General features: G+C 40.0%; 1 long non-coding RNA gene across 1 annotated transcript in view; it reads left to right on the plus strand.

The window, feature by feature from the left end:
* Window positions 1-528: 528 nt before the first annotated feature.
* LOC111270988 (uncharacterized) overlaps window positions 529-23,817 on the plus strand; it is a 28,893-nt gene continuing 5,604 nt past the window's right edge. Inside the window, exon 1 of the long non-coding RNA XR_002686584.2 lies at window positions 529-1,153. This is a non-coding gene — a long non-coding RNA (uncharacterized LOC111270988). The remainder of the gene's footprint in view (window positions 1,154-23,817) is intronic.

Here is a 23,817-nt window from a genome sequence, read left to right on the forward strand (position 1 = left end):
CGTTGAAAACACCGTACAGTATAACGCTTCATTGAATTCAAGATTCAAAAAAATACTATTCAGTAAATTAATTATTGACGATCCTCACTCATCAATAGACGCGAGACGCTGCGTCTTTCATTGCACAGTGGCGCTAAAGTGATACGAAATACGAAGATAGAATGCGGCCGAAACTGAAATTAAGGCGGCTATTTAGAACAAGGGATTCCCACATAGAGAGAAAGAAATCCTATAAGTGTCAACTTTTAGTAAGTTTTTTTAATAGCAACATTTACGGTAACTCCATTTTATGGCCTACATCTACTGCTACCTAGCTGTACTTGTCATTTTCATCAAATCAGTTTTTGCGGCAAAAGGCGAACATCTTCCTTGAAAGCACCGCATATTATAGTACAAAAGTGTAGTACATGAGACACCAAGCGCGCAGACATTATACTGAAGGTATTTTTTTTTTGCTTTTTCCTTATTTTTTTTTTCCAGAGGACGCCTCCATTGTATCCACTTTACGTTAGATGTCTCGGCGTTCAGTGCTGTGTTAAAAGTCAGCAGTCGCTGCAGGATCTGTGTCACCATCGTTAGTCATGACAGCAATGAAGACGGCCATTGCCTAGAAAGGTTGGCTGTGTACATATAAACCAGCATAAGACCATCTGCATAATATCCCTCGAAAGTCGCAGTTAGGCCAAAGTTAACGTGCCTATCTGCAAAGTTTGGCCAAGATTTAAGGAGCCATGATACACTGTTTTATGGCAGCGAAATCGTTCTGCCGGGAATACACGAGACCACCCCTGCCTACATTTCGTGCGATCGGTTTCACGTACAAAGGACACGCACACTTACAGGACTGAAAAAAGAATGGAGAGGACGCCAAGAAGGGCTCGCTGTACTTATTTGAGGCGCGAGCAACCCCAGCATGCCGTGGAGGGATAGAAGAAGAGGAGTGAAAAAATCAAAGAATATAGTCTGTTTGACTGCCTTTCATGCACATGTGGAGATATGTCAGTGGACCAATAGATGTCATCCCAAATACGAGGCAGGAAGATTGAGACCATATTTAGAAGTGGAAGTTCTTTTGAAACTGAACACGTGGTTCCGGAAACGGCTCACATGGAAGTTCAGCAATTGTGAGAGGAAGTTTACTTGCAAACAAAAGGTGGGCGCACGAGTTAGCGTGGTATGCACCTAGATTACATGGAAAAAATTAGATCTATTAGAATAAGATAGAAGTGGTTCTTACTGTTCAACACGAAATCGCTTAGATACAAAATACGCTTGCTTTTTACTATCATTATCATGGCCCATTCATTCGCTTTGTCGCATTTTCGCCCACACAACAAACGTTACCTAGTTCTAATAATTTAAACATAACCTAAAAATGAGCTTATTGGTCCAAACCCGTGCTTTGCTAAAACTTCTTTTACGACAACTGCTGTCGAGACGCTCGATCTCCTGTGTCTTGCTACATTTACATTTATTGTTTATGTCAGATAGAGCCGCTAGATAGTTCGTTTACCTTTCTGCCATTACTTAGTTTTAGCAATTCAGTCACTTTGCTTTAATAATTCCGTTACTTTGCTACGGTAACTCACTTACCCTGATTCAAATATTTAGCCACCTTGGTCCAGCTAACCCGTGACGCTATAGCGCATTTCCTACTTTTCCATGTCCATTATCCACTACAGTTGAGACGTTACTGTGCTATCGTAACGCCCTTGCGGTTATTTCTGTAGTTTTAGATAAAACTGATCTTTTTTTTTAAGTCCCACTTAAATACTAAGCTGGCAAAATACGATAAAAGCAAACAAGGTAAAAATGTAAATGATCCTTGAAACTTTCGAGTGGCATTTATGAAGCTAGACGTTGTATCTGGCTTCATGGCAGAAAAAGCACGAGAGAATCCGTTTGCTTCTGACAATGAATTTTTCACGATAACGATGAAAAGCTCGAGCAACTAAGCAACGTCGATGTTTCGCAAACGTTGTTAACAAAATTACCCAAAGAACTATCGTCTTTTTACGTTAGAATCTAGTTTTCCGAGAGATATTTTCACTGTTGCCAAGAAATAATGTTTTTTTCGCTTTGTACGCGCACCGAAAGTTTCCATAGCACTAGCGTATTTGTATGACCGTGCTATTGCAGTCTTTAACTCAATGATTCATTGTATTGGCTGTTACCATAAATAGTTTGTGTAAGGTTTCCTTTTTTAGAAATTATTCTCAGCACACACGCACAAGGTATGTACGTTATAATGACTGATCACTTCAATCGTTGGCTTAATCAAAGCACTGCTCGCAGGTCCACCAGGTCCAGGTTTTCCAACACCCAGCTGTAAAATGGGCCCCATTTCCTGCGAAACCCTCGCGCGGCATTTTATAGAAGAAAGCTTATGTCATACTTCATTATAACGTTAGTCGATTAGAAAAAGCATATTATTTAGACGACGGAATTGAAAATTCTCCGATGTAGTCAAGGTCAGATCAAACGACGATTCAAACAAATGTGAAATTAGAGAGTAGTGAGCAAATTCCGTAAATTGTGTTTAGTACGAAAGAAAAAAATCTTGTGGTACTAGGTTTCTAATATAAAACTTTCTATGAAACACTTCTAGCCGGGCCTAAAGCGTGGTTCTCGATATTCTTGGTGGCCTTTTTTTTCGAACTGTTGCTCACACCATCACCGTCGAAGTTCTTGTGTTAGGCTCATAGTTCCTTACTGGATTCATCACCGCTAGACGAGTTAGTTATCTTTTGTTCATATTTTAGCTGGTCTGTCGACTGATACGGCAGTTCATAGCGTCTAGACGTCAATTCGCGGCCGTTGGTGGCATACATCGTGTGTGTAAACTACTCAGCTGATTAAATGAGTGTTACGCTTTCTGTTCCCGTAAATAATTAAGACTTTCTATAGCTGCATGCGTGTTTCTAGTGAAACACACATTTAGCCACTATAAAGGACATCTTTTACTGCTGCGACGTAAGCGCGCGAGTAGAAGATGTCCAGGTACATGGTTCGCGTTAATATATTCGTTCGTTAGTAGAGAAGCAGGCAAACAATGTAGAGAAGGAACAATGATTCTAGGGAGTCTTTAGCTAGCGGAGAAGATCATTTTCTCCTTTACTACTAAAGATAATTTCTACTTACATTGAATCTCCCGTATAGGTCATTTGTAGCCTTGAGCTGCTGTTCCAGTTGGACGGGTCTTAAGTAGCATATTTCAAGGAATACGAGTTGCACCGGGTCAGTGTTTCATGTCGTTTGAAAGTTGAAATTTGGCAGTTGTAAAATATTAGAATGCCCTCATTCAGATTTTCTGAAAGCACTCTATAGATAGAGTGCTTGCAGGACGAGTAAAGGCTCTGCAAAGATTTGCTTCATTCCACGATTCTATTGCAATAAGGCACACTATGATGTCCCTAGAGAGACTGTGTTGTTTATGGTCAAAATACACTATTCGGAAGAATGATCCAACGATAATGTTTTTGTCGTCTTCTTCCCGGAAATTTCGATATGAAAAAATGTTTCTCGTTGTGAATATTGATGATATTGTTGCTGCAGCAGCAGCTCGGTAACCGTGATATTGCCCAGAAATTAAATATAGACCACCAAATAACTTTCGATCATTTGAAGGCACGATCGTAGTACCATCCGTGAAACGCAACACACACACGCGGCGGAATCGAACTATTTCTGCAGCGATTAGTCACGCTAATGAAAAGCGGATCACCTACGACAAAAATATGCAACAATATACCTTACAATCTATGCTAAAGCCTAGCCTGACGCCAAAGACAATGACACTATGTCCTTAGTGAAATTCGAAAGTTATTGCATGGAAAAAAATCAAGCAGAACCAATGAATGAGAAAAAAACGCAGTTTTTTTCACAACGACAATACCGGATCACATACATCTTTACTTACCCGGTAAAAACTGAGAGAACTTTGATGGGAAACTTTCATGCATCCGTCGTGTAGTTTGGATGTTGTACCGTAAGACTGTAGCATATGTCAATTTTTGCAGAACTCCCCTAAGGGTCTTAATTTAGCTTCAATGGAGAAATGCAAACATCAAAGGTCACACAACCTTTGACCCAGAAAATGATGGGCCTCATGTTGTTAGCAGGAAAATAGAACCCAATACAATAGAAAATATAAGATCCATATTATTATGGAACGATTGACGATTGATTTAAATAATACAGCGTAGGTAGAAGCATATGTTTTCCACTAATAAAGGAACTGATATGAAGATGAGAGGAACTGATCTTCGCATTTTCATGTCGTATCATGTCTCTATTATATTCAAAAGGCGGGCTTATGAATAGACAAGCCTTCCGTTTTCACTCAATAATTAATGAACGGTTGTATAATATGGGCAATCTATCTGCAGGTACAGGTGCTGTTTTTTTGTGAATTAGTAATCGTCGATAACGTAATCACAAGTTCATACGAACGAGTACGAAAATTCTGAGAAGTCACAGTATATTAAGGATAGATTCAAAGAACATCCCCCCCCCCCCAACAACAACAACAACAACAACAACAACATAAACGGATACCAAAAATATTGCCGTTAGTTAAGGCCGTCTTATAAACGGCAACATTTTTCTGTTTCGGTTTCACAGGACTGTAGAAAAGGTTTTGTGGAAGAGCGGCTGATTAATGGATAAGCGATTTGTCGAAAGTATCAAAACATTAAGGGACAACTACATTTTGGAGTACAACTTGGGCCAACGACCTGACTACGAGTACATGGCCAAGGACAGAGCAATAAAATCTCTCAGCTAGATAATGAGCCATCTTGACAGAAAAAGTAACTTGTGTGATCCTTGTCATACCATATGTAGGCACAGCTAGCAGCTATCATAGATCTTATAAAATTTACCGTAAGCTTGTGATGATGTCCATTCAGGAGTTTTCTATTGCATTTCGATTAAACTTGTTCCATTCCATCCACCTCCTCAGGTAGTCTTTTTTCATTGTTGTGATAGATTATCTCTTTATTCTCATTTCTTATCAAATAACAGATCGTAGGATGTTATTGATACCGCCCGATCAGTCCGTATGCATTCATGTTATCTGCGTCCGCCTTGAACCCCGATTCGCTTTTGTCTCGTCCGCATTCCCTGAAACCTTAACACCGCCTCCGTTATGCCCCCACCTTAATAGATCACGCAGATTATGCAATAGCGGCCGCTTGCCCTCCTTCCGATCATTCCGGAATTGCTACACCACGACCTTAGTGCTATTATTACTAGTAGAAGTATTACCGAACGAAGAAAGTCGATGATGATGGAGCTTTTTTCTCCCGATCCCTCCTTGGAAACCTCTGTTGCTCGCACTGGCAAGCCACGACTGAGGTGGAACTGTTATTGCTGTATAACTATTATCGTAGCAACTTTGCGAGAATGAAAAATAAAGCACAACGGTAAGGCACAACGAACTAGACGTTTTTTTTTACCTAAGGCTTTTCATAGGACCGGTAACTTTGGCGGCCGGGCCAGAAGGGCCGTCCTGCACAATTAAGATCCCCAGCCTAATCGCCTGAGGAGCGAGTGCATACCCAGTTCTGTGCAGCAGGGTAGGCGCAGGTGGTACGTGTCTTGTGCCATATAGGCTAAGTTTCAGACATCGACGACAATTGCGATTTGCTTTAAAGTCCAGCTGTCCCTGCTCAAAATATATAGTGCAAAAGGAGAGCAAGGTTCAACGAGAAAGAGGTTGATATGGAGAAATTAGTAGAGAGCTGGGGCTCGATTTCTCAGCGGCGAAGAAAGTCGGAGTCGCCCCAGGATAGACTTTGCTGTAGTTTTCGTTGAAGTCCTAAAGCTCTGAGCGATTCTATGCTTGCGGCAGAACGTCTTGACCGAATTTGTCTATATTGCCGCTGCAGTACGGTGTAATAATACAATGGGCGTGTGGGGAGAAAAATAAGAGAACTAACTCAATTCGTAAGGAACATTAGATGTGAAGGGGTTCAAAAGGCGTAAGGGGAAACAGGTTTTCAAGAACGTAACCTTCTGTGTGGCACCGCTCTAACCCAGTTCGTTGTTATGTGCTTTCCCCTCTGGACTAGTGAGCATAGCGCTCTAGTTTGGGCGTAAGTCGTTTGCCATGCGTGGGCGACATGTATACGACCAAAGAAAGATTGTTAAATTCAAGAATATCAGCTATCCGCTACCTAGCTACCTGGACGGAAGTGAAGCGGTTGCAACGATCGTTTCGGAGTAAAACCTCCGATGGCAGGTTCATAAATTTCGATGGAAATCACGTTCCGAGGACCGCTAATTCAAAGGCGGCTGGGCAAGATAAGATACTGCTGTTGGTAAGCTCCACCAATAATATGAGTAACAGCTGCACGCGAACGCAGTTTGCTATCAATAAGTATTATGTTTGCAAAAGGCGGGGCTCGCGTCATTTAACCTAAACAATTCTGACTATGGCTATTAATGAAATTGCCTTTTGTCACAGTGTAATTCGTATGCGCATTGAACCGCATCGGATCATCTGAGGTCGAGAAAATGTCGTGACTTGATTCAATCGGCACTATCAGTACTAGCCACTGCGGTTGATATTGAGCGGACGAAAGCCAGTGGGGCAAAGGTGGTGCCCAAAGGCATTCGAAATGTTCTTTACAAAAGCCACTCTCATAAATAACTAAAAGATTTGTTAGAAAACGATCCAATACGGCCGATTGACAGATGACCCTATATAAACACGAACCCTGCACTACGGCCTACAGGACCTATTCGAGTTAGGCATTAATAACATCTATATCCGAGCTAGCGCTATTTACATGTGTTGATTAACAGATAGTTCTTGAAAGTGGTGACTGGCTGCTTTTAGAACACATTTAAATTAAGATTATTTATAGTTGACATAAAATGTATATTTCGACCCATAAGTAAATATTACTGCGACATCTATTTTAAACGATTCACATAGTGCACATGATTAGGAGTAAGTAATAAGAAACTTGTCTAGGGAAATCCATCGGTGATTTGATAGGTTGGTGCGAACTTAAACATGCTGGAAGGTTGCCTTCTTTGTAAGCGGTTAACTTTAGCAGTTTTACAAATTGTCCAGCGAAAAATGTGCATCTCTTTTAACTTATTTAAAAATCGTCAGTGAAAGTACAACTTAAACGTATTGGTTGCGCTGCTGTTTAAAGCTTACCTAGTAGTATAATTTATTTTCGACAATTTTAACAGACTATACATATTTTGAAATTAATTCCCATTACATATATATCACAATTGGGTAAATGTTTAATAGGCAAAACAACAAACAAAGACCATTGATTAAATTAGAATTTCCTTTTTCGAGCATCGTATCCCAATTTAATCATCAGATGTTGCCTCGCTGAAACCGTCGTCTTCAAATACAGCGGAACACTACAAGCAAGCTAAAGCTTAGTTATGCGCTTAAAGCGCAGGGTAAAGGCCTTGCTACATTCGCTCCTAGTAAATTCTTAGTGGTGGGGTAGTACCATTTCGTGATCTCAGAGTGGCAGCGTCTCCATTATACGTGAGAATCGTTCCCGCATCACACGTCAGTACCACATAAAGTGGCAATACTATATAATATAGAATACTGTATAAAACTACATAAAGTATTTGTATAAGTAGAGTCATGTGCTTGCTGAACCCAAATACTCACACCGAATGGCCACACCGAATTCTCGGCCAGGCCTTCATTGGGTGGGGCTGGCTGTATCGACAGATATTTTGCTATCAAGGTCCGGCCTGAAAGGCATCTTATTCACCGATCTCCTTAGATCTATCTGTAGCCGATTTCTTGTATTTTTGTGTATGTGACAGTCTAAAACTCACGGCAATGCGTTTGCCCCCCTGTGGCTACAATGCTTTAAGTTTATTTATATTTTTTTTTGTTTAATTTTGTTCTCATACTTTGTAAACGGTCAGTTTTAAACCGATTGTAATGCAGATAATATCTACATCAAGCGAATTAGTGTTGCAGGTTGTAATGGCGCTGATGACCTGTTTACCCGCCAAGATTCGAATCCAAGCGTGGACACATTTTGGCTCGCAAGGCACTAACGGCGACACGGAGTGGAGAAATCGAGACGTTTAGTACTTTACATGTAGTTCTTGCCCGTGTTTGTTAACTTTGCCCTTATCTATACTTATTTACAAATCTAATTGATCGAAGCATTTGGAAGAGAAGCACATCTTGAATGGGAATCCTTATTTGAGTATGTATTACCATTTTAGCGTGCGATTCTGGTAATGGGTGGTTTCAACTGTTGCATTCAGAAAAAAAGACCGTATCACATGCAGGTGGAGTAACATTCGAAAATAAGCTAACGATACTGTTCGATCAATCACAATTGTTCGATAGTTGACCTATCTCGCTAATTCAACGGCGCTCTAAATGGGTGCATAAATGCCAATCCAGCATATATGCTGGTGTTTTTATTTGCTATTCAGACGTCCTATTTCATTGTAAAAATTGTTTTCAAGTAACGCCTCGTAGTGGCCTATTTGAGATCGGGAAATATATAAATTAGATGTAAATCGCTACTGACAAATCGTGTTTTTTTCTTTTAACTCATTGAGACTACAAAAAAAAAACAATAGATTAGCATTGATAAGGCTAGTTATAGACATATAAAGGTACATACAGTTCTGCTAAATTCTATCTTAGCATCCGTTCCCCGCTATGGAATGGTGCCTACAAAAATTGGGAACCCGTAGAGAGCATAGGCTCGAACTTCGACACAGACACAGTTGTTGCGTGGTAATCTGTCTCTGAATAACTTTTATCCAGCGTTTATTCATCGCAGATAATGTCGGCCATGTAAAGCCGACACGCATCTGGTTGTCATCGTAGCTGTTGGCTCGTGAGGTAGCAGTTTATTCAATGGCATACTTTTCCGTTTGGGCTGTCAGCTTTCACGAAATTATAACATATTTGCGAAATCTCTATCAATAGTGAAGCTAATCTTTTTTAGTTCGCAACCCTTACAATACATGTGACAATAGCCATTTTACCACTGATGCCACCCGTCGTCAGTTGCTATTCGCTGTCGCTTTCGCTACCCGGCAACGCTTTTTCCGCTCAGCCTACCGCGTTCTATGTATGCGTTTTTTTTTCATGGCGCGGCAATATTCCATATTCCAACGGACCCAATGTCAGCAGCTTCTTATTAAGTCACTTTCGTTCGGCCATCTTACGCCATTCAAACTCGCCTAACCTCTTGAATTCTATAATTGTTCCACTGGCCGTTTCAAGCAAGCGTTCAGCACTTCTTATTGTACAAACGTTTTCCATAGCTACGACCCCACACGAAATCAGCGTCGCCAGTCATTTGGTTTGCGGACACCGAACAGTCAGGGCCCGATTCAGTCATCTTGTTATGTGCAGAAAGCTAGCTGGGTTTACTTTCGAGCTGCGGCATGATCGTGGGCCAATATTGAGCAGAGCGACCCGTTCAAGTGTAGAGGTAGCAGTCGAGGCTGAATCGAGTTTTTCATCGTCGAAGGCGATACCGGCAAATGCGAATTTCTCTAAGAAAGTGGGCGAGAGCGAAAAGGAGTGAAGCATCAATGGGAAAGCAATAGGATGCACGCGCGCATAAGTACAAATGTATGCATCGATGCAGCACACAGAAATGAAGAATTCTGTTTTGGTCGCGATCATCTTCGTTTCCGTAATTGCGTGTATAATTGCTTGTTATTATTACTGCTGTTATTATTTCGATATCTGTAAAAGTTGAATAGATTTTTAATGGGGAAAATCGCTAACAATCTATTGAGGACGCGCTTACGTGCGGCTGAGTAGTTTAGATTAAGAACTTCTGTTTGACCATAGTAACAGTGCAATAACCATAAGCACCACCTTAGTGGGAAAACGGTGATTTCAGTAGTTTCAGATAAAGTGTCTGAGGTGGAAAATTAGGCAGGCATGATATTTGGGCTTGCGTCGGCGGCGAACAAATGAAGTCTCATCCATGCAACGATACAAAAAAAAAGACAAGCTATCGTTTTCTATTGAAAAAAAATACAGGATAAGCATATTTTTGTTGCTAACATTCACGCATTTGGGTCGACTACCCAATCAATCTGGTCGAAAGTTCCACTTGATGCTACTAATAAGCCCGTTCGAACATTTCCTTGGAATTTTTTGTCACCAACATATCCTTTAGCTGGTATATTTTTACTACCTGGTAAATACTAACCCTATGCTGTCGCTTGAAAATTCAATGTGAGATCTTGCTTCCCAGAATACAAGCATCATACATGTCAAACGTGCACCAAACGTAGTCTTATAATTCTCATATGCTACCATAGACACAATCATCTTTCTTCGTGGTTTCACCTAATCCGCTCCATACGTAAGCAAGCATGATAGTTGCCGAAAGCCAATCATTGATGAGTAATCAGCCAAACTGGAAAAATCCCTTGTGTATGTAAGGCCTGGATAGCACGCAACACGTATTAGGGTCGAATCTAACCGAAAGCACATACTTTCCCTGTTTGTCTTCCTGAATGCAGACTCGTTATTGTTGGACTTGGCAAATACAGTATATTTAGTGTCATTATATATGCTATAGGTTCTATTTTTCGCCATAGTTCCTGTGAATTGAAATAGTACGAGATATCATAAAATGTCGCATCGGCAGTACGGCGGAACACACTGATTCAACAACAAAATGAAAACTTTAAGGGTCAACAAAAAGCAAGTAAAGCCGTACCACTGACACTATAACAGTGAGAAGTTTACGAAGAAACAATAGAATAAGAAATATATAGCCTATTTTTTTGGCGGCAATCTGCCTCGACAGCAGTTAGACCAATTTGTGACTCAAGCATCACCTTCTCTATAGCGAGGCAGTTGCAGTAGAGAGGCACGAATTTTATTCTAAATAGCATTTATTTAAGCTATAAGCACAGGATACTGAAATATAGTGTGTACGAACCTTCACTTTGCTGTTGACTGACCGACTGAGTTATGAGGTGACAAACAAAACAATCTACATATGTCTGCTACTGAGACATTATATCCTATTATGTTGCTTTACTACGAATCATTTTGGCTGAGCTCTCTGGCGGGACATCCAGGCCTTGCAACCAACACTTCTCCTAGTTCTTCACATGAAGTAACCCGCCTCTTTTTTTCCAAAAACGGACTGCCTCGGACAGCGTACCGCAATGTTATCCAGACAGTTTCAAAACAGTTTCATTCGTTCGATGAAGTGATGCGATGAACAATCTATGCGACTCAAACGCCAAGTTAGAAGGTTCCTTGAGCCTTACATTGTCGTAGTAATAGTAGTAGCATGATGGGCCTATGGTCAGCTGTTTACCTTTATTAATGCGATCTGTTCATGGACGGACTTAACCGCTGTGAATCACTTCGCTGCTTAAACCCACATTTTCCTCTCAATTAAGTATTGGCCTGTACATATGTGATTTGCCTGGGAGACGCCCTGATAGCTCTGAGACGCAGATAATATTAGGGCTTCGGGCGGTCGAAAAGCAATTCGCATAGTCCCTTAAGTTAAAAAAAATAAAGCAATTAATCTGAAAAAGAGATCCGCTCGTTCGTTCTGCCGTTCTGTTCAGCCCGACTATTAGCAGGGAACAGTGTCGGCCCGCGAACTAGCTCACGAGACTGGAGCTTCGGTGACGACTATGCGTAATCGGCATTATCTCGTTCCTGCATCGGGTTGGCGTTAATACAACTCCTCTCTCTTGTCCTGACATCCTGGAGGATCGTTAGCGTCCTTAGAAGTTCCTCCACGTCGTCAGCACCCGCTGTTTCATTGATGCTACAGACTAACTTGGATTACTTGGAACTTGTTTACCGTGCGACTTTTACAGCCACTCGCCCCATATAGGCTTTAACTTGTTTTTATTGTATAATAGTACATTTTTCTGTTCATTGTATATATATATATATATATATATATATATATATATATATATACGTGCATTCAATCTTTGAACGAAACGAAATCAAGATGTAAATAACAGACCAGTATATAGGCCCATAAACCTGTTTATGATGTTAGTACGTCTGTGAAGCACTACACAATGTGCAGGATTCACAAGACCGCAGAGAAATTCAGCACTGCGCAGTTGGCCTACTTATGGCAGTAACAGCCGGCGGCCACCAATGCGGGCTCTAGCACCCAGCCCATGTAGGACTTATTCCACCACATGCTCCACTATATCCCTTCATTCGGGCCGGCTTGCAGATGCGGGCGAAGGCCAAACAAAAAGAAAAAGATAACATGCACCATAATCACTGTAATTACGTCTTCCTAACTTTGCACGCGTCTTGAACGGTTGTGATTATATTGGGACTGGCATTTCTACCACTTTATACTATTATATGTAAAGATAAAGGGGCACTTGGATACAAAAAACTCGACGTCATATGTATGTGTGGCAAATTACGATACCGCATAATCCACATAAAGTTTGAATTTTACCAAAGATTTGCAGGCAAAGGGGATATTTTACTAGCTCTTTCTACAGATATGCCCTCCTTACCGAACCTTTATATATTAGAAACGAATTTTCAATTTGCTAGTAACCTGTCTATGTCACATAGTAAAAAACCTGCGACCTTCAGCTCTGCTCTATACTATTAAAGCAAATGAAGTTACAACGTTTTATCCGAGAGTAGTGTTCAGAGCCGATAGTTCTGGCAGATCTCTGAGCTATTCAGTGTTAAGTCTACAAGAGGGTAGGTGGTACGCGCAAAATGCACTAATGTCTTTTCACCTTTGCTTCTTCTACGGAAAACATCTCATCTGTTTTTCCGTTTCAATGTCCTAATCACACACGTTACCTGCCAAAGTGACTATTCATTACGGTTGGTCTGATCGATATTCACCGATAAACGCGATTCTGTGTTACTTTTTGAATATGCTCCATATGGACTCTAACCGTCTGTTTATTCAACTTACAAGGCAAAATGAAGGCAAAAAACACTATCGCTCTCAGCTGCGCAAAGTAAGTTCGGGACACTTGTCAAATACAAAGCAATAAGTCATACGTGAAGCAGATCCATGGCGACAAACTAATTGACGCTGGCAAGCAAGCAACTAACTTCTCTGTGGCCTTTCGCTGGTGTCCTGTCCGGATCATTGCTAGCCCTGGCCCCTCGAATTGGGGGCGGCGCTAATCGTTGCTGCGGTAACAGCGGTAGCGATAGAAAAGCAACGGCAAAGACGGTGGCTGCGAATGAAGTCTGTTGTCAAGTTAAGGTTAATAGAGCTGTTCGAGACCCGGAATCGAATATCGGACGTAAAAGGCAGGAGAATAATTTTTTTTTGGACGAAATCATATTGTTTTTCTTTCGATATGCGTACGGAAATCGCGACTGCGCAGTATTGCTCTGTAGTCAAACAAGGTCGGGCCGAATTACAACTTCTCCAATGCAACGAAATCCCAGCAGGGGCACACGGTAACCGTTATATAGGCGTAAATCGAATAGAAAATAATCAATGGTTGTTGACCAGTCACAAATCGTGGGTCGAGCAAACATCTGCGAGCAAAAAATAACACGCACGGAAACACCGCATTGTTAATTGAATAACCATCTTACAGCGATTAGGCAGTCAATTCCTCGAGTGTCCTATTGTTTAGGCCGCTGCTAATTAACATGTCTGCTTGCTTTATGTGTTTTTATTAAAGAGCTAATAAAACAAAATAATGGATTGCTACTGATAGGGCTTAGGAACGCTGTATGGTGTCAGAGGTACTAAAAGGGTAATAAATGAAAATGTGAATAGTTTATGTTAAGAATTCTTGCCTATTTTTTTGTACTGTTAGAATTCAATTGCTTCCAGAAAGGGTTAGTGCTCTAATTTTGTGTATTCAAGTTTATAAGTTCCACGTTAACGGGTACTACTAGTGTTCGGTTCTTGTTAGAATTCATGTCATAGAAATAAGACAGGCCAATCTGCCATAGCGTTACTCAACTACGTTTTTTATTTCTGCTATGCCGACGTAAAAATGGTAACCATAAGAATCCTGTTTTAATACTCTCCAGTTAGTTAGTCTAGTTGTAAAATCAGGCCTTGAGTATCATCTTTTCGGTTTCGCCTCAAAGCGCTGCCCTAACTAGATATAGTCTTCGGAGCGGATTTTGCTGGTCTTCTCTTGGTTTTCTTCAATAGACCTATAAAACGACATACTTTTTTATTTGTAATTTCTGGTACATTGATTTTTTCTACCGTTTTAATTTCTAGTAATATTTTTTTGCCTACACTGCAATTTAAATCAGTGTGGCTGCCTGCTAGATATCATGACGACGCACTCAAAGAGCTGTGTACTGGCCGGCAAGATCGAGCCATCCCCTATAACTGTCGTATTAAAAACCTGCGACAGATCGTGCATTAACCCAATCAACTTTTAGCGTCCGCTATCGCAAACCTCACATCGTAAATGGCTGTATAGTCTTTATACCAAAACATGAAACCTCATGCAAAGAAATCTAATGCCTTTAGCATTGGATGTGACCCTCAACATGTTAGAAGCCGTGTTTTTCTACTTCAGGATAGCAGTTTTGCCAAAAATTCGTCGACAAAAGCGTATCCATTTTGATGCAAGTTTCTGGCAGCGCTTACTCATTATCTGTACGACAATGACGCCGATACTTTGAAAGATCATCGTCTGTTTTTATTCAACAACAACGTTTAGCCGGAGTGCCAACATCGCAGGGACTCTAACGCAAAAAACGTCTTCTGTCTTCTATGACGTTTAACGTCTGCCACCCGTCCAGACAAACAAGTTGTGTACGTGTGAAAAGCCCGCAAGTTGAAGGCTTTGCGAAGAAGTTGTCTTTGCTGTCTGCTCTGCTGTCAAAGAAAGGATCGCTTTGTTCACTGGTCGACTATATGTGACAAATGCCTCAGGAGTTATGATCGGTTGAAGAGTGGCTTGATCGTTGGCTACCTAGGACCGTAACGTTGAAGTACGTCTACCATCGTCAGGTACCTCGCTTTGAGGTTTGTCATCACTGTCCTTTGGCGATAGTTTATCACCTGTCCGGCATAGAAACCACTTGAAGTAGAAGTGGTTTCTATGCCGCTCTTATGTCATTCATATAAAATAGTTAGCTAAGCTATGTTTTTATAGTAGGAAGTTGCCAGCCAATGCCAACTGGATGCAAATTCAGATGCAATAATGAATCTGGATAATTCTGTAGGAAATAACTGTCTCGACCCCGTTTTCCACTACGGTAGGGGGTAGGTTCTTTTTAAAATAAGTTAACATCCGCCATTAATGCTCAGGAAGCCATGCAAGTAGTATGAATATAAACACAAACATATCGTATAAAGCTTTTTTCGAAAATATTGTCGAACAGCTCAATTATTACTAAAGTACGGCAATTAGTCTATGCTTCATATTATCATTATTCTTACTATTATTAAAAGCAATATTAATCAAAGAACCGATCGCAGATGAAAAAATGCACTTAATTTACTAATAACAAGCTTTATGGCTCGGAAAAGGTATATGTCAGCATTTAGATCTGATTTTGAACTGAAGCCTATTAGGACAGCCAACTGATAGGCAACTGATAGGAAAGGAAGGATTCATTGCGGAAGACTGATTACTGCGGAAGGATTAATTTTTAAGCACAAGCTGGCATTCCTGTGTACGTACTTAATGTATTGATGCTCTTCGATGAACTTTGCATTGATGAATGTATTGTACTCGCCTTTCCAAGCATTTTTGTGCAGTTTCTGCTTTTTTTCGTCTTAAGGGCAAAAACCCCCGTGGTAACGTCGACTCTTTCGTGGCGCAACATGAACTCGTTCGATGTACCGTCGATGCAAGTGGAATTGCAAAGGGAGTACCGTCTGACTCAAACTGATATATTCTCTATATGGGTTTATATGGTTTGTTCATGTCTGTTCTCTTGTTCGTCTGCAAGGCTGTCCAGTAAGTGCGGCGCCAATTTCAAATACAATTTGCGCGATAACTACATGTAGCGTTGCTGGGCAACTAGATTCCGCCATAGTAGAGCGAGAACAAGAGAAGACTTGAGAACCATCAGAAGTTGGGAGAAGATAGCGGTTAGGTTGCTAACTCGAAGAGACTTTCAACATGTGGTGTCTCTAGTATCAGATAGGGTTCACAGAACACGGTTTAGTGCCGTTTCGCTCACGTCTGGGTTAGAACACCATCATATATCCGTAATGGTAAAGACTCGATAATTTTTGTGCGCATCTTGACGTCGTTGTATGGAGTTTATTTGGTTTCCCCACGTGTTTTGTGTTGTCATACAGACCTTACTCTTACTTTTTTCCAATTTCGATTTTCTGCTTTCTGTGACACGGTTCGACATAAGCATAGGGGCAAGTCAAGGGAGCTTGGGCAAACACCTTTACTAGCATTAGGAATCGGAACTTAGACAACGTTTGGGAAACCTATTTGTACTCTTAACAAAATTCGTCTGGAAGAATGGTCAAGTTGACCTGTCGCGTTTATCCAAAGTTGTCCGGTAAAGGCCGAAGAGATCGGTGATACAGTAGCTGAGAGCTATATTATAATAAAGTCCGAATATCACTTTCTCGCTGATTGCAATAGCTATGTGTCTTGTGGTACAACACGATGCGTTCTATACAGACATCGTATTCTGTCCTATGAAATTCTGTTAGGTCAAAAGCTCAAACCTATAGATTATGCGGAGCGTTAGGTGCATGGTTCGAAAAGCATCTTATTTTGTGAAGAAAGACATCTTCATTGTTGATCTTTATTTCTATCCAATTGTATCCAAAGTAAGCAAGTAACCGGAAGCCATAAATCGTTCGTAAGCCACTACTTTATGAAATTGAGAGTAGCCTTATGATGCGAACCCTGGCCTAGAGGCCTCATTAGACTGTTTTATCTACTAGATTCCTGAAGGCTTTTGTCACAGCTAAACAATGTATTCAGCATGAAATCTCGGCACTTTTTTTTTGGCACGCCCGATTCATATGAGAAAGTTATCGAAAACCGTATTTCATTATGAGACTGAAAAGAAACTCCGCGGCGGTTATCTTAGTCACAGATTATCTGAAACGTAATGGCCAGCATTGGCGATTGTTGTATGATCCTGATACTGTGGGTATTCAATCGAAGATGGATGATCTTATAATCATTAGTACACCGCAATGCGTGATCGCCCGTTCGAATAGTGTTTTGTCCTAGTAAAAGTTTCCCCCCACGTATATGGCTGCCAGACGTGTTTAGCCATGAGACATATCTGTGCTTTTTTGGAATGTGCCATTTAGTTCCGGACAGAGTGAGTTTTTCTCGGTTCCAATCTGCCACTCACGATTACTTGAGGTCAATGAGGCCTTGAACATTGTTAAAATTGGCTTTTGAACCTCAAAGCTGTGCTGATGTTTCGAAAAACTATAGTAGGGTTATCTCGCAGTGTGACAGTGCTGATGATCGTTAACCTGAGATAAAATCAACGGTTTGAAGCAGATGTGACATGTCTAGCTACGAGGCTAGAATCTACTAGTTAGTGACAGGTTGAGTATATGACCGTCAGTGTTAATCTACTTCCTCGAATATTAAGTTGAATTGACAGTTTTTATTATGTGAAAGTTATATGAAAAGTCGAGCGATCGTTAAATTAGGGCATCGTAACATCGTAAAAGTGGCTGGCAAATTTCTCTTGTATTGACAAATGGCGTGTATGTACACATACATCCTACAGTGATTAAACTGACACAGTTTTAAACAGGTAACTTGCGGAGTTTATCCGAAATAGGTGCTAAAAAAGGAAAGTTTGTTGTAATGAAGATGCAAACGAACTTGCAAACGTTAAAAGCACTATTTCGTCATTAGGATTTGCACAAAGATTAATCTTTTTCTCGAAATTGTAAATTTCCTCTTTTGGCCAAGCGTGATGGCCTACGTTCTTGTCGGGATCCAGACGACTTCAAAAAAATCCTAAGACGATTTCCGAGAGGCAAAGCGAACGATCCTGATTCAAAGGATTGAAAATTTATTAACGTGTCGCGAAAAGCTAGTTATGGTAATTTCAAATTTTTGATGAGGAAATTAACGGCTGTGTTGGAAAGAAGAATGTTTAGCTCTGATTGGGCTATCTAATTAAAGGGTACTTCTTTTGCGCCTTTTGACATTTTGCTCGTTCTGAGCTTTGTACTTTTAGGACTTTCAATCCCCTATTTGTCCAAAAGTTGTTTCCGCTTGATTGTCTGTATCGCTCGTATCTATCCGAGTCTAGATTTACACTATCGAACTGGCTGGTAGACAGTTCAAGACCCGAGTTATCGCTTAATCGAGATAAACGAAGATTGTATTGAATGAACATGATGATCACACATAAAAAAATTACTGAAACATTTTTTATTTTTAGCTAAAGTATTATAAATTTAAAAAAAAAACAAAAAAAAAGACTCAGTTTAGAGGTTTCATCCTGTGCATGTATCTGCGTATTTAAAGGAACGATTTTCTGGATTCTGTGCGTATGTAATGTTGTTAACTGAGCAAATTATCACCGCAAACGGTTAACTCATCACTGCACAGCAATATTTTAATTACAGTTGCACAAGCACGCATTCATGCCGAATTATTTCGATGTTATTCTGCGTTACAAGATTCTACAAAATGAACAAGTAATCCATCAGAAAAATATCATCTCTGTTGTGTACTATTATGACTTTCTGTCCGTCCATACAAGCCTCGTTGAAATCACAGGATAACGAAGAAGACTGAGGATACTGGATATAGGTCTTCACATTCAAACCCATTGCCCTTGAATACAAAATATTCAATAAAATATTGTTGCTGAATAGCAATTAGTACTAATTATCACAAAGTTCAAAGGACAGTGTTCATAAAATCACATTGACGTACCGAAGTGGAAAATTCAAATTTGACGGTGAAAGTTCTCGATTGAACGGAACTCCTCTATACTCTATGACCAGAGCAAGCTAATCTTCAATTCATAGTAAACGAACGTTTGTTAGGGAGAGCCATGTTGGCCAGAGCGCAAATAGGACAATCAATCCCTAGTCAGATGAAGTAGTGCCAATAGTCCGTCGAGAGACATGCGTCAATTTGATTTGAGATGAATTTCGTGTCATGTGAGGCCGAAATCTAACGATAAATACTAAAAGCAAGTGAATACCTATAATCATTTCAACTGTCATCGTCACTTCACCACTTCACAAAAAAACAGGCAGTTCTGACTAATAGAAATATAAACCTAGTAAATTTAACATCGCGTTCAAAGTCGAGCCAATAATTTGATGAGATAGACAAAAGTGATGTAAACCTAATGCTTACGGTAATATAATTAGAGCTAATTCTCTGCAGGTGTTAAAAACTGTCAACCTGGATACCTTTGTAACGAGCGATAATGACTCCAACACGGTGGAGACCAATTTCGAATATTATAAATAGGCAATGTAGTGATATTCACGCATGCTAAAGCTGACTGCGCGGTTCGCTAGAAGTAAGAATTAAAATAATTTGAAAAAATCACTGAGCCCCAGTTGGAGATAAAACCTAAAGCTTAACCGTTATAAGATTGACCCACTACCTTCCCTGCTATTAGGGTAATTGAATCTCGTACAAGCTCTATGGACTTTAATAGTAAAAGAATTCTTTTGATGGAACTCTAAGTAGATGTGTCTTAGCATGTAAATAGAGTTATCTTATAAACAAGCCACTAACAAAGCACCTTTGTATGTCCGCTTTAGGTACAATTAGGTTAGCTACATTATGCAGTGCCTACTTTAGGCATTTCCAGATAATTTCTTAGGTAAGCGTTTTTAGACGACTCGAAACTCCAACGAAGCATCTGTTCATAAACACAGGTACTAGTAATTAACGAATACATCGAGGAAAACGCACCTATTTCCGTGGAAAGAGCTCGTATTACGCCAAGCTGGCCTGAAAATGGTCGTCAAAAACGCTTTAGCTCGTACCATACATCTGGATGGATTTAATTGTGGTAGTTATGTTTTACGTCCAATATTTAAGCCAATAGTCATTACTTTAGACAGCTGGTTCCGGCCTGGAACACAAAACCAGTTCTGTTTACGCCGCGATTCGAACGTAAACCAACACCGTTACCTAAGTTAATTACGCAGACACGATACCCACTACGCTACCATGGTCACGGATTAATCTAGCTAACTAAATGACCTAATTATGATTATATTGCAGTCTTCCGCCCACTGCTTGTTCCTATACCGTAAAAAAGGTAATATTGCAGTTGTAGGAAGTACAAATGATCAGTGAACTTGAAACTCACAGTTAGAACGTAACGTGTCCCGTAAATATTTAGACACCGTCGAGACAGTTGTGGGAATTTTCTAAAAGAGGCAGGAGTAAAAGCCACCATTATCCTCTTTTGTGGTCGCTGCATTTTGCCGCTGTTTGGGCATTTGAAAAAGTCAAATAGGGCTAACAGCAGAGTAAGCCTTCTATTTTTTTACCCTTCATATCATGATGAATTTGTGATTATTTTTTGTCGTTCAAATAAACGATGTTCGCTTTTGACATTTCCTTCCATTTGATGGGTTCCCCTAACTGGATTGTGGGAATGTACTCGTCCACCGACTGAGCCAATAGGCCGTTGTCTGTGCTTGGCAAAAGAGAGTGCAGAGTTCCGTGATAGTTAAATGTTAGATTGAAGTTACAACTTGAATCTGCATATTTAAATGTTGTTTTATGTTAACATGTTATTTCAGTAAAGCAATATAAGCAGTAGAGCAAAAGTATCTATATATTAGAAATAGTGACGGTATAAATATTTACAAAAGCTTCTGCGTGCTTTTGTTCTCTTCATATAAACTAAGTCATATGTATAAGAAGAAAAACAAGAACTAATCTTACCACTCATTACCGTGTTTCTAATTAGACGCAAAAAGACAACGCTGCTAATCCGAACTATTCGGCAATTTACATTACCATAACAGGGCCGCCCGAAGAAATGATGAATATTTGGAAAAATGGCGAAAAAATATAATTTTTGCTTGGTGTTATTTCTTTGCTTACCTTTCTATAACGAGATAAGTCTATGTATGCGTTACGTTGGTATTGCAGAGATAGCCGCTACAACGTTTGCTTCGTTAGCAGTTCAATAGGTAATCAAGCTGATGCCCAGTCTGTTTGCCTACGACATGGCATATATGGGATGGAACATCGATGACTGTCGCATCTCGATAATAGGGCATAAAAATGGCCAAATAGTTTTTCCTCGTTGCTGTTGGAGTAACGACACGAATTCCGACCTGGGCCGGAACATGCTACTAACATATTGAACGCTAATTGCCACTCTTGCCGAATCCCAACAAGCTAAGCAAGCGCCCCAGCTTTGCTAGAGAACTTTTACTATTGTGCAGAATTAGGCTTTTTTTTTCGCACACTTAGAATAGCAGGAACAGTTATTCATCAGAAGAGAGTAATTCTTAAAAATGACATAATCCAGGTCTTGCCCGTTGCGTTCGCCCTATATTCACGTACCTTTGAAAAGACGAGGGTACAGGTAAGATTTTACCTCGATACATAAATTTTTCCTTATTTAGAAGTACATATAAACATCGTAGGCAAGGTATCTGAGCCGTCTGAAGAAGCCTCTCCGGAATAATCGACGCGTACATATAATAAAAACGCATATGTACATCCTTGAGCGTTCACTGAATCGGTGGCAATCTGCATAATCATAAGGTTTTGTCGTGAGGGAATAATACAGCTGTGCGACAGAGAAAATGACTTCTTCACTAACGGGCTACCTCCTCTTCAGATATGAAGTCTAGTTCAATTTTATCCTCCATCGTTTGCTCATAGCGACCTCGAATTGCGGTCTGACTCTGGTCCTAGCGAAAGAGTCAGCTAGAAGAGCATACCGATACTGAGGGAAATGTCTGTGGTCTCCTAGGTTTGCGCATTGTGTGTGCGCAAATTCCTTATTTACGTGGACGTCGTTATTGATACGAAGGTCTCGTTACTGAAATTAGGTATCGTGGCGTATCGTTTCAGCTATCCAAGCTAGCATCTTACGAGGGTTTCGTCTTTTCTGATATACAGACATGTTGTTGCGATGATAATGATACTGCCGCCGATTCCTTCGAAATAGACTTGCTATGGACACACAGAGGGCGGCTATCTGTAGTGTCGATAAGACTAGTAAAAGTAATTAAATATTGTTCATTGATACTACACTCGACTGAAGGGTGGTTACTCTCTGATATTATTGGCTTTGACGTGGCGGATTAAAAAAAAATTTGTTCCTGTACATGCGTAATGGGCGCGGGGCATCTTGTTCCATAACGTACACAACTGACACCAAAGAAAAAGGCCAAATTCGTTTAACGTTTGACCATGCTTAGCTGTGTGTGTAACCAAAGTAAAAAACCGAGGCATGCTAGGTCCTTGATGTGAACAGGCAGTCAGAACCTAACCGCTACTTGTACTCACTTAGAAGTTCATTTTATTAACACTATGAGCGTTAAGTGTTTATACAGTGTCCATTGCAATAATTTACATCAGGTACCGTGTATAATCAAAGTATATCTCATTCATTAAAAGAATATCAAAATGGCAACCTGTGCTACTGAATCCATGTTCAACTTTGTCGTTGATATATGTAACTCCGCCAGATTAACTGCTCGAATTGTAAACCCCACGCTGTACGTACTTGAAGTTTGGTGTGTATTAATCAGGTTTCTATTTACAAAAACTATTAGTGCAAAGCGCTAGTGGGTCAAACGTATACATCTGGGTATAGAGAGATATGTGCACAAGATATAATGGGCTTAACGTATTCATGAAATGATGCTTTAGGCCAGCTGAGATCGACATTCCCTTGTGGCAAAGTTTAAAAAGTTCACTCTACAACAATGATCACCTTTGTGATGCAATGTCTGTCCATTACTATGAGTCATAAGCAAACTTACTCTATTCTAATAGAGTAATCATTTTTAACGAAATTACGAAACAAATTTAATTTTTAGAAAAATTGAATTTGTTTCGTAATTTCGTTAAAAATTATTTTCAACAATACCACGATTGGGTTAACATACGCTGTTTATGAGTAGCACAATTTCTGGTTATATACAACGATACGAATTTGGTGATATTATTTACTAAACAATTAGTTCACACACAATTCAAGTGACGCGGTACTTAGGACAGCGTAACCGCTTGGAAATACGTTTGACAGGTTTGAGCCTCGCAAACTCGATGCTATAAAAAGGAAGTTTTAACAGAAAATCCCACAGCTGGGAGTACTTCAACAAAACAAGCGTTCACTATGCTACTATGTCTTTTATTAATACGTGCTTATAGTTCTGATTTTTAAATTGCTTGCGATAATCCCTGATATTTACTGAGTTTTGACTAAACATTTAGATTGGCATTGGGTACACAAATGTATGTACCTAGTAATTAATGTGAAGAACATTTCATAATGCTTCGAAAAAGACAATCACAAAGATTATTAAAAACTGATACTCATGTCGTACTATGTCTGTGTTAATGTCGACTCAGAAGAAATCCCTTGTTTGACAAATGTAGCTTGATAACATAGAATTTCATGGTTAATTCTTGTCTCTTCTTCACCTCTCTTCGTTGGTATTTGCTAGTTAAAAAATAAGGCTGCGTTAGATAAAAAAAAAAAAACAAATAAAAAGGAAACATGTTTATTCGTCGAAATATCAATAAGAGTAGGAATTTTTATAAGGATGTAGACAGATTACGCTTGATATCTATAAGTACTTCATCTACTACTCTTCCCCCCATCATTGGTTCGGTTCAGTCTGTCAGATCTCTGTTATATATCTACTCAGTAAAGAAAATTCGGAT

The sequence above is a fragment of the Varroa jacobsoni genome, unplaced genomic scaffold (assembly GCF_002532875.2).
Source record: "Varroa jacobsoni isolate VJ856 unplaced genomic scaffold, vjacob_1.0 contig00234, whole genome shotgun sequence".
Classification (NCBI taxonomy): domain Eukaryota; kingdom Metazoa; phylum Arthropoda; class Arachnida; order Mesostigmata; family Varroidae; genus Varroa; species Varroa jacobsoni.